Source organism: Sesamum indicum, linkage group LG6 (assembly GCF_026168435.1).
Source record: "Sesamum indicum cultivar Baizhima isolate 11 linkage group LG6, ASM2616843v1, whole genome shotgun sequence".
Lineage (NCBI taxonomy): Eukaryota > Viridiplantae > Streptophyta > Magnoliopsida > Lamiales > Pedaliaceae > Sesamum > Sesamum indicum.
Window position 1 is genome coordinate 18,020,206 of NC_142662.1, and position 11,509 is coordinate 18,031,714.

The 11,509-nt window shown below is 26.6% G+C and overlaps 1 non-coding gene across 1 annotated transcript; it reads left to right on the forward strand.

The window, feature by feature from the left end:
* Positions 1-6,184: 6,184 nt before the first annotated feature.
* TRNAK-UUU (transfer RNA lysine (anticodon UUU)) lies at positions 6,185-6,257 on the forward strand. Its single transcript has one exon. It is a non-coding gene; the product is annotated as a tRNA-Lys (tRNA).
* Positions 6,258-11,509: the final 5,252 nt, after the last annotated feature.

An 11,509-nucleotide genomic window follows, 5' to 3' on the forward strand; every position in this document is an offset into this window, starting at 1 on the left:
AAAATAAAGCAATTAACCTTCCTATATAAGGAGGTAAATTGCTTCATTTTAAAAAGTAACGGAGGATAAATTACTATATTTTTTTTATAGGGGGTAATGTGCTCATTTTCAATATTATAGGGGGATAAATTGCTATTCACTCTATATTTTCTCTTTAGCAAAAATCAGGCTAATATCTTCAATTTTGTTAATTTGTCGGATATGTAAATTTTACTTGTGATTTTACAACACATATTTATTACTATATTTCATGTATTAATTTGTAATAGTTGAAATTTAAAAATCACCTAATTTTATAGGTGATATATCTAAATAAATTATAAAAATATTAATATATTAAAGACCACAAAACCATCCCAAATCGATTAGATGGCAAAAATCAAATTTGATGAACTTGAATTAAGGTATTAAAAATCACAAATATTAAGTTGAATAAAAACAGAAAAGTTACTTAAATTGGCATGATGATCCGCAGGAGTCTTGCACACATATCTATGATTACTCAAATTCCCAAGACTTTCAGATGAGACCGGAGCCCATGAAAGGCCAAAATTTGCATGTCATTTGCGGCCAAGCTGCAGACTTGGGCAGCCGAAGCATCCTTTGCAATTGGGTATATTTTCTTAAATTTTAGGGTAGTATACCTATAATCGAATTTATATTTTTATAAAAGATAATAAAATTTTGGGATAATTATATTCTTGGGTGTAATTTGTTTTGAACTGTAATAAGTCAGTAATTAGTCAATCAAAGGTAAATATCGATCTTTATTCAAATTTTCTATTAATATCAATAAATTTAATAAATTTTTACTGATTAACGGGCCTATTTGATGGATGAAAGCAAATCTCAGGAATATTAGATGTAATTTTTCAAATCATATGAAGTTTACGTATAATTATACCAAATCTTAGGAGACAATATAAAAGAATATGACATTAGAGACAAACTACCAAAAAAAAATTTTAAAATTGTCATTAACAATATATTACGTGACAATATTTTTTATTTTGTCACTATATAATTATCAGTGACAAGAATTGTGAATAAAGTTGTCACTCAATATAATTAGTGACATATATATAGTAACAACTTAGTAACACCATAATATAATGACAATAATTATTTATATCATTAGATCATCACTATACATGTATAACTAATTATATTTAGTGATTATTTTATACTCTATTTTTATCACTAATTTTTACTAATTGTAATTTTATAAAATAATAATAATTATTAAAATTTATAAAGTTTTTAATTGTGACAAAATAAACCTTCTAGTTACTAATATATATATAATTAACAATAATATTGAAATTACTAGATTTTTTATCACTATTTTCTTTTTACTTTTTTTTACCGAGAGTGGAGTATAATTATTCCTAAATAAAGTGATCATGGCGAAGGGTACAATATTTTAATGTTGAAAACATAACTAAAAATTACTCAAAAAAAAAAAAAAAAGGACATTCAAAACAGTTAAATTACATTGCATCTAATCCGAAAATTTATAATTTATGTCGAAATCGTTCACATACTAAAGATAATATCTCATCTCAATCACACTTGTCTGTGATCATGCAGAGCTTCTGTCATAGGTAAAGACAGTGTAGTTCCCAAAAGCTCATTATTTTCCACAAAAGTTTCTAGAAGCGGGCCTGGATCCTGCACCCTGTCCCCTTGCAACAATATAAGAAATTATGCATATAGTTAAGAAAATTAAAACCCAATGAATTTAGTAAAGGATAAAAAATTTAAATTCTTGTGTTTCAAAAATAGCATTAAAAATAAAATACTTTTTTGCTATAACTAGAGAGAAATTTTAATACAAGTCGTAAGTGGTCTTGACATAAATTTTTAAAAGTTTTTTAAAAAATTTCTAGCGAAATTCATTAACAAAAATCGATGAAATCAATAACGAGCTAATTATAGAATATATATATATATATATATTTTATTGAATTCGCTGCTAACGTAAATTAGCAACGAATTTTACCATTTCAAATGGAATTTATGTTGTTGCTAATAATCATGACTCGATTAATTACGTACCACAATAATAATTAGATTCTTTTCGAATAAATATGCATGTTCTGAATATATATTAATATACTAAGAACTGATAAAATAATTAATATTAATGAATCGAAGTATTTATTTGGCCTTTCAAGATAAGGAGGAGTTGTGGCTCCAAACCCTAAATGAACCTTCGATTCGGTAGCTAACAAGAGTGTAAAAGAATCCTATTGACGATGAATGCGACATTGAAAGGGATCTTTTCTTTATTAAGTTCTTTTCACAGAGTTATTGATTGATTCGAGCCAGTAGTTGAAAGATAAAAAAGAAGTTTTTAGAAAATAATCATAATGTTTGGTTTCAATTTTGCTTCATTTTTCAGATGGGCCAAAATATAGACAATGTTTGTCTTGATTTATTTTGAAAATTTTGATGATGTTTTAAAATGTTTTAAAACAGTGCCTCATTTGTTTTTTGTCAAAATAAGTTTACACTAATTATAAGTCCTACAACTCAAAAAATTATATACATACTCATACATATATATAAATATATATATACAAAAGAGATATGATTTGACAATAAACAATAGTTTTTTGTCTCCTTCTAAACAATATCAAACATACCATACTTATTTTATATTATTTTCAAAAATAAATTCAAATATACACACTATTTCTAACACATACTTATTTATCTTTGTTTTTCTCTTTCTATCTCCACAAAACACATCAAAATAATTTAAAAATAAAACCAAACATAGTGAATTTTTTCATTTCTAACTCAATTTTTTTTGGTTTAATTTATTACAGAATTTTTATTTTTATCCTATAATTTTAAAGAAATAGTTTTTTAATTATATTTTCATTAGATATTGACAAAAAAGAACCTCGTGATCCTTAAATGCATAGGACTATACTACTTTTTAAAAATTATGGGACCATAAGTGAAAATATCTAACCAAATAAGACAAAAAGTATAAAGCCCTAACGGCCACATATCAAGCGCATGGTATTTTTTGTTAAACTATCTAATGAAAAGATGTAACGAGAGAAAAAGTGCTAATTCTTAAAAATTACGAGACAAAAGGTGATAATCTTATAATGAATGAGACCAAAAATAAAAATTTTCATCACAAAGATATTATTTTGCATTTACTCAGGATATTAAATTGCAAAACTTAAGTTTAGATTCAAGTGTTTCAATTTTTTATTATAAATTTTTAAAATTTAGAATGCAAATTCAACTCCTCTATGTTGCAACAGATTTTGAATTTCGTTTTTAATATAATTAATTACTAAATAATGAGTCATTTTATTAATATTGATAAATAAATAAAGTATAAAATAATAAATTAACAAAATATCATCATCAAATATAATACTTAAATGTAAAAGATAAAAGTCAAATGGTGCAAATAAAGATAAAATATATAGTTAAATTCTATTCAAACTTTTTTGGTATATTTATTAATTATCTAAGGATCAAATAACTATTACATAAAAAAAGATAATTCAAAAATAAATAAAAAAAAATATCAATTGGGTAACAAAGCGATATTAATAGTGAAACTCAAATACTAATTGAGCTATTTATAATTGCTCAGTATCAAGACAATATTGATGCTAAAACTCGGGTGCTATTTGAGTTATTTGTGATTGTACAGATACCGATATGATATTAATGATAAAATTGTAAATACAATTTTAGTTTATTTTATATATATTTGTATAGCATGTGCTATGTCTTAACAATGAAGCAAGGACGGATCCAGATGTGAAAGCTTGATTAGGGGGCAAAAAATAAATATTCTTTTTGGTAATACTTTATTTATATAATTGTGATTAATTCTAATTCAATAAATAAATAAAAATAATATAATAAGTTAAAATATTAAAATAATGAGAAAAAAAATAAGATGAAAACATTTTCTAGAGAAAAAAAAAAAAGGCAATCGAAATATCCGCACATACTACTCATTTATCAATTATAAAAAAAAAATGTAAAGAAAGTGCGATTTAAAATAAAATAATGCGAGTGGTTGAAAGAATAAGTTGGATAATGTAGCATATAAATAAGGGTAAATTACAATGAACTTTTTTTAGATTTAGCATTGTTAAGAATAACCCTTTTTTATTTAAAAAATTATATTGCCACGATGTTTGATGAGTTATGTAACTTTGGATGGGGATCTGAATTGTCAACTTTGTCCTTATTATATTATTTTATTTTTTTAATAAAAATTTAAAAAAATTATAAAAAGTTGGAAACTTGAATGAAAAATTTTAAAAATTGTAAAAATTATCCGCTTTGTCCATCATTTTTTTTTTAAAAATAGTTGAATTATAATTTATAGTCCACAATGATATATGGGTTAGTTCACCACAAAAAATTGATGGAGACATAAAGAAAACTAACAATATGGGCTAAATATTAGGCGACTATTAAAATGAAAAAACTATTAATAATTTTTTAAATAACGAGTGTAATTATGTCGAATCATAAAAGAGTTCGTTGTAATTTATCTATTAAAAAGGATTCCTAGCAAACATGATATATAAGCTCAATAATTTATTTGAATTTTGTCGTAATAATGCATGAAAACGTACTATTATAATCTACTTCTCATCTAAAAGAGTATATATATGTTAAGATAAAAAATTAAATGTAGATCAAAGAGAGAATACAATTGTAATATGAATTTTCAATTCAATGACATCATGAAAAACTAACTCACTTCTGAGTTCCCAATAGATATTGGCTTAGTGCAAGAAAAAGCGTGTTTTTGATTGGTGAAAAATATTAGTAAAAGTGGTTACCCAAAACTGGAAAATTGCCTCATGGAGAAAATGAATGTGTTAAATAAATGAATATTATACATACCAAAAATAATTAATTTAAAGACTGACCACATACATATAATACAAGATAGATTATATTGAGACTTTCTAAAATTAAATTTAATTACATAAATTTCTTCTATCAATTATAAAATTACGAGTACACTTCTTGAAATTGTAGTTGTAATTACAAAATATATATATTCAGTGATGAAATTTTATACAAATGCTCCAAGAGATACATTATGTTAACATCCACTGGGGTGTGTGTACCTGTAATTTTACAAAATTTTATGGTAAATTACACAAATACTCTCTCGGGGTCGTACCTATAATTTTAAAAAGATATAGGGTGTTTGTGTAATTAAATTGATCTTATTGAGTGTCAATATAATTTACCCTATAATATATAAATATTTTGGACACTATACATGATTCAGTGCTTAATTTTAGAAAAAGTCGATAAATGCTTAATATGTAGATGTTACGATTTTAAAATAACAGTTATAAGTAAGAAAAAGTGATGTGGAAATGTTTAGTAAAAAAATTGGTGCATTACTAACTTATTGTAACGCTACCCAATTACCTTAGTAGGTGGGTAGATTTTAGCTATTATTAGGATGTGATACTTTCAAATTACACAAAAATCAGTTAGTTTAAAAAGCTATAAAAAATTCAACTTAATTATGAAAATAGGGTAAATTACAACGATTTTGCCTAAGATTCGACATAATTATGAATACACCCTCGTCGTTTGAAAAATTACAAATACCCCTTGATGTTTGATGAAATTATATAATCCTTGGATGGAGGTATAAAATTATTAATTTTGCCATTACTATATTTTTTATTTTTTAAAAAAATTAGAATTTTGGAAAAAAAAATCTGATGTGGTGCATGGAAAAATTTTAAAAATTATCCACTTAGTCCATAAAAAATTTAAAATTTTAAAAAGAATAATAAAATTATAATTCTTAATTCTTATGAATTCACCACAAAAAATGAACGAAAACTTAATAAATTGGGCTAATTTTTATACGGTCATTACAATTAGGGGGTATTGATAGTTTTTCAAATAACGAGAAAAATATTCATAATTATGTCAAACATTAGAAAAGGTTGTTGTAATTTACCTATAAAAATACCGTAAGTTTTAATAAATACATTCTCATAATTTTACAACTTTTAGCTTATTTCAACTTAATTTAAGAAAATCCTAAGCAAATATTGTATTTTCAAACACCTTAATTTAGCTCAATTTAAATTATTTTTCAAATATTTCTTTATATATTGCTATTTCATTAATAATTGTGTAGCATCAAGCCGTCTTAGCTCAGCCGGTAGAGCGCATGGCTTTTAACCATGTGGTCGTGGGTTCGATTCCCACAGACGGCGTTAATTTGTTTTTCCTTTAAATCAGATATGTGAATTTAATTTAGGGGTCAAAGTTGTTTTGGGCTTCAATTCTGTGTTTTTCTTTCAATATCAGTTTTCTAGTGGGCTTTTTCAAGAATTTTGTTCAATTCATTTTATTTTTTTAAAATAAAAATGATGAATTATTATTTTTTAAATAAATTAATTATAATTATCAATATTAAATATTTATATATATCAATTATCAATAATTTAGTATCATCAGATAATTATATTTAATCAACATATATGATCTTTAAGTTATAGGGCCTAAACTTCGCATGTATTAATAAAAAATATTTATATTAGTTACACAATAAAAGCATTTACAAAATTATATATATATATATATAATTTCGTGGTGCATTTGGATTGATAAATAAAATATAATTTATTATATGGCTCAATCCAAAAAATAAATAAATAAAATTTATCAATGATCAACAAAATATAATTCAAAATTAGAATTGAAGGATTTAAATTTTTTTAAATAAATTCAAAAAATTTATTATTCCAAATGCAACCTCCGGAAATTTATATGTCGTTACTTTTAATAATCCTCCGTCATAAAAACTAAAATACATTTTAATATATCGGATTATTTTATTTTGGTATCTTATATAAAATTAAATATCTTTAAAAAAAGGGTTTATATTCGTGAACTTCCATTTTATTAATTTCTTAAAAAGCCTAAAAATGTCAAACATTATTTTTCTTTATTGTTTAGTTATTAAAGTACTAATATCTGCAGTTGTCTTAAAGAACATTAATAACTTGTCAAATACTTTCATTCATTATAGGGATAATTACACTCTCCTCCCCTTATGTTTAATTTAATTATGTGAAAATTTTTTATAGTTCAAAAACTTACATCTAACACCTTTGAAGTCTGTTTTTGCCTAACAAATAAGTCCCTTCATTAGTTAAATTTCAGCGAATTTGCTGATATTAATAAACATATCGAAAAAAAAATTATATTTACCCCTAATTAACTTATTACTGATTTATTGCAGAAGAGGAGTGTAATTATCCCTTCATCATATGAGTCTCTTAACTCCACACTGATTGAAATTATTTTTTTAAATTGTAATCATAGAATTACATTATTATCTTAATAAATAGAATCATATATCAATATCCGATTAATTCATTACTACAAATAAAATTAATTAAATAAATTACAAAAAATTCATACAAAATATAAAAATATTTACATATTTAATGGAACTCAAATCCATAAACTCTGAGTGTTTGAAGTGAATATTTTGGTTGACTATTTACCTCCTCCTAAACAATTCTCAATTGGAACCTGATTGTTCATATAGTCCTAATAGTGGCTGAAGCATGTTACTAAATCCTAATTGATGGTTATTTAATTCATAAAGAAATAAATTCTATAATTTACAATAACAATTTTAATAATAATACTTAGTCTACACATGTAATTATTAATTAGCACAACTTATTTTGATAGGATTGGTAATTTACAGATGTAGAGGGTGTTTGGAAAATTTTATTTTTAAAAAAAATAGATATAAACACATATATTTATGCAACGTTTCATTTTAGAACATGAAAAAAGATATAAAATTTTATTTTAAAAATAAAATTTTAAAATATTTGGTTAAATTAAGTTATACGATAGAACTTATAAATGTTAGTAACGAGAGTTTTGTAATAATTAATTTAAGTGAATTGGTGAAAATATTAGAAGTAAGAGTGTGTTTGGCTAAATACGATAGATGTTTTTAGAACTTAAAATAAAAATAGAAAAAGTCATAATTTTAATTCTGTAATTTGGTGGGTGGTATTTTTGGTCCAATATCAATTGATTTTCGCAATTTAGTCCCATAACATTAAAATTTTGGCAATTATAGTCTTTTTCGGCCAGAAAATTGCAAATGATTTCATACGGCTCCATTAAATTGCAATTTTGGTCCTGCAAATCAATTCATGTAAGATAAAAAATGCCAATCATCCTTAAGTTACAAGACTAAAATTGTAATTTAATTAGGTCATATGCAAATGACGTGCAATTTTTTGATCACATTAATCGAAAAAGGATTAAAATTGCCAAAAATTAAAGTTACAAGACTAATTAATTGTGAAAATAGATTTGTGTAATTAGATAGAAAATGCTACGTCCCTAAATTACTCGACTAAAATTGAATTCTTTTTATAATAATATTAAATTTTATTTTAAAAATAAGCTCTAACAGAGTATTAATTGATATAAAAAATATGCTCGGCTAATTAATTAGTTTATTACAATATCTTATAAGCTCATGATATGTACATCTTATATAAGATGTTATATATTATTTTTGAAAGAAATCATCGAAGTGTTTAAAAAGCTTATAAACTCTCCTAAACATTCTCTAGCAGGATTCTTTACTTTTTTGATGTCATTTTTTAAACTTACCATCTCTTTTTTTTTTTTTTCCCCTTCTCAAATTAGAGAATAGTTTGTAATTAACATGTTATAAATTTTTAAACATCTTATAAAATGTTTTTAAAAAATTATTATTGTGGTAAACTAAGGAAACAAATTAAAAGACAAAAAATACCCCATAGAATCAAAATTTCTATAACATGACAAAGATCCACATACTTTTCTATGACTCAATTTGACCTGAATCACTAACTCAGTATAATAACCATCAATAGCAAGACACCTAGAAATAAATATTTTAAAATGTGGGTCTGTACAATTACAAATCCTTGGCCATTTTGATCAAACAACTTAGGGTCACTACAAGAAAACAGGGTATCAGAGACCAACATTTAGAGACGGAACAAAATCCGTCTTTTTCAGAGACGGATTTAGAGACGGAACTCTTATTTATGATAAACTATTAATAACTTTTATTTTACAGACGGATTTATAATTTTGCGAAATTCCGTTCTATTTCCGTCTCTGATATTGTTAAATTATTGCTTAAAAATCGAGATGGCTGAGAATTGGTTATTTTCGTCTCTGTTTCCGTAGCTAATTTTTTCTTTAATTTAGCCACGGAAATTTCCGTCTCTGATGGTCTAAATAGGAATGTTTTTATTAATTTCAACTATATCTATGTAAAAATTTTATGATTCGATCTCATGATTTAAAATAATAATAATAATTATAACTATTATTATTATTATTATTATTATCATTTTATGCATTTCGCTAAATTGATTTTATTTCTGAGTTTTTCTTGGAACGCTTGAAAGAGGTAAGGTTTTTTGAGAAAAGCGGAAAGAGAGAAAAGTTTTGAATTGTATTAATTTATTTGTTGTGTGGGATTTGTGTAATTGTTGTTCTTTTATTGTTCTTGTGTAATTGTTGTTCTTTTGCTCAGTAGGTAAATGCCTGCATGTCCCTTATACTTTGCAAGTAATTATTCATAAATATGAAAGGCTACAGAGTTCTACATATTGGTGAGAGAAATATTTTTCTAGTTGCTTATCAATTGCTGCTGTGTCATTGCAGTACTTGGTTGCCTGCTATGTGTTACTTCATTTGTTAATTAACATAAAATGTTGGTATTAAATTTGTGAATTTTGATTGGAAGTTCAGTGTACATCTTGCTAATGCTCCGAGAGAGCAAACTTTATCTAGAATATATGGAATATTGTTAGCAAACTTGTCTTCCTCTATGGTATGAGGTCTCTAGTTGAAAATTAGTGAGAACTAGATCACTTGTTTTAATATAACACAGTATATCTAATTTGTACTGAAAAAGCTCTCTGTATATTGTTAACTGTTGTCAAATGATGTACTTGGGCTAAAGTTATTTTTTTTTTTTTTTGTAATTGTTGTTCTTTTTTTGTTTTTTGAGGAATATGATTGAAATTGTGATCAGCGAATATACGGACGTTGTTTATCGAATTCTATTGATTGGATCTGTTAATTAGTGAGATAAGGCATTTTGTGGATCTTTTTCGCCCTCAATTTGTTCTCCGAGTTTGTTAAATTTGATTGTTGATTCCACAAGCTCGTTGAATTTTGTGGAAATGGAAAATCTATTTTAAAGAGAGTAATTTTTGCATGATTAGACTACCGGTAAATTTGACGTCCCATTAGCTGAAGGACAAGATGAGAATATTGAGCAAAGCGTCGATATTGCTTTTCAAGAGGATGAGACATCTGATCCACACAAAATTTTGATTGAAACTGATCGAGATGAGATTAATATTGTTTCGGACGGTGTGGTAGAAGAAGTAGATGCAAATGAATTTGAGGGACTTCAACATGGTGTAGATTTCAATGAAGTCATAATAGAGGATGAAGATCATTGGGAAGGAGAAGAATTCGAACCAGAAAATGATAAGCATGTTAGGAAATGGATCGGGTTAAGATGGATAACAGGTGGAATATGAAGGCGATAAAAGACACACGAATTTGTTAACCCAGTTTGGATATAAATCCTACGTCTGGGGGCGATACCAAGCCAGGAGAAAACACTCAAAGAGGAGAAAAATTGAGGAGTACAACACACACACACTTGTATGCAAGTCTTCACCACACGTGAAAGACAACACTCACCCTCGTCTCAACTCTTTCTTTTCTCTCTACTCTATTCTACTCTACTCTACAAAATAATGCTAATAAGAGTAGTATATATATAGCCATGACTTATCCTTTTTCCAACTCAACTTGGGATTTCTACGTTGAATCGGGTTATCCTTCTCCAACTCAACTTTGAATCGGGTTATCCTTCTCCAACTCAACTTGGGATTTCTAAGTTGAATCAGGTTATCCTTTTCTTCTTCAGATTAATCTTCACAACTTAACAATCTCCCACTTAAAGATTGATTAGCTTTTCTCCACTTCTTTCTTGGTACCGCCGGGTTTGTCCACTCTAGTCATCAAGGCCAGTCGAAGTCGTACACAGCTTCAACTTCTCTATCGCAACCGCCTTGGTCAGCATGTCCGCAGGATTCTTTTCTCCAGCTGCAGTGCCTTCTTCTCCAGAAGTTGTCGGATGAAATGGTACTTGATCTCGATGTGCTTTGTCCGCGAGTGGAACGCGGGATTCTTTGCCAGATGGATCGCACTCTGGCTATCGCTATGAAGAATCACATCTGCCTGAGGTTTCCCTAATTCACCCAAGAAGTGTTGCAGCCAAATGAGCTCCTTAGCCGCCTCAATAACTGCCACGTACTCAGCTTCCGTCGTGGACAGTGTGACAACCTTCTGCAGCTTTGAGACCCAGGATACGGCTGTACCACCATATGTGAACACGTACCCC